Here is a 1,405-nt window from a genome sequence, read left to right on the forward strand (position 1 = left end):
TGGAATACAACCGGCAACATCATGCTGAGGGGTCCAGACGTGTGAGGCTTTTCAATCACATCATACTAGGCCAGGAGATGGTTTTCACCATCAAAGGATAGAAAAACTGGGACCTCGTTTTATAATTGCAGAAAACCGAAATCATTCCCACTGATTGGTCATCATGCAAGAAAATGTTTATTTAAGGATTTAAAAAAAAAAAAACAGGTACGAGTCATAAAAAGAATCATTAAAAAAGGGAGAGACATCTTTCTAGGGGAAGCTGTACGTACATCACTGTGTCATTTGTTTTCACAATCTACTTACTCGACAAGACCTACAAACAGACAACTTTCTCACACTATCAGACACTCGCAGGCAAAACAATACAACACAAGGTCCTAGTGACAGTATGCAGATCTGCTTCCAAAATCTGGGGGCCCAAACAGTGCACAAAAGTATAATTTTGAGAAGGTAAAATCTCAATCTTGAATAGTAAGGACACATGGATTCTACATCAGGAAGGGGCGCTTTAATAAGCAAACATCCCATCAGTTTGGTAGAATTTTAACATTCATACATTTAAGGTGAGAGGAAACATTTAGGTTCTGCCTGGGATGGGCACCCGTGAAAAGTATGAGTACAGCCATAAGCTAAGTTTGAGGTTACTCATGTCAGTTGCATTTAGTTTCCACCCTGGAAGCACACACATTTGCTCCCAATACAAGGCAGGAGTAAATGGATCACAACATGTTTGATTGGGAGTGTATAGACAGCAGGGGTTTCTCCACCAGAATATTTGCATGTTAGAGTTACAGGTTGAAATACACGTTTAAACATGGACAATCTCTGGTCTGGACAAAAATCTGGATATGCCAATATGAGAAAAGAGAGTCCTCCCTGAAATGTACACAAATACTTGTAGGATTCTGTGGAACTTCTGACAAGTCCAACATTAGTTCCAAGCTAAAGGAGCAATGCTTACAAGAGCAAACCTTAGAGATTTCCAAATGCCACTTCATGGATCAGGCACACAATGGGGCAGATTTATGTTGCACTTGCGCCACTTTTGCGCCGCCGTTGCGTCACTTTGTGACGCAGCAGCGGCGCAAATCCTGCGCCATGGTGCGGGGTATTTACAACGTGACGCATCTGGGAGATGCGTCACGTTGTAAAGCCCTGCGCCACATGTAGGCGTTCCAGGGCAGGTGGGGGCGTTCCGGCGCAGGAACGCCTCCTAACAGTGGCTGAGTGAAATCTTCAAGATTTCACTCAGTGACTTTTAGGCCCATGCTGCGTCAAAACCCTGCGCCTGCTTGAAGCAGGCATAAGGATTGACGCAGCATTGTACAGATAGGGCCCCCCAGAACATTGCTGGAGCTGCGTCGCGCTTGCGACGCAACTCCAGCAATGCGCCACTTTTATG

General features: G+C 44.7%; 1 non-coding gene across 1 annotated transcript; it reads left to right on the forward strand.

The window, feature by feature from the left end:
• Window positions 1–1,039: 1,039 nt before the first annotated feature.
• On the forward strand, window positions 1,040–1,169 carry LOC146772867 (small nucleolar RNA SNORA76). The gene has a single exon (XR_014974888.1). It is a non-coding gene; the product is annotated as a small nucleolar RNA SNORA76 (small nucleolar RNA).
• The last annotated feature ends 236 nt before the right edge of the window (window positions 1,170–1,405 follow it).

The sequence above is a fragment of the Triturus cristatus genome, chromosome 12 (assembly GCF_964204655.1).
Source record: "Triturus cristatus chromosome 12, aTriCri1.1, whole genome shotgun sequence".
In the NCBI taxonomy this organism is placed as follows: Eukaryota; Metazoa; Chordata; class Amphibia; order Caudata; family Salamandridae; genus Triturus; species Triturus cristatus.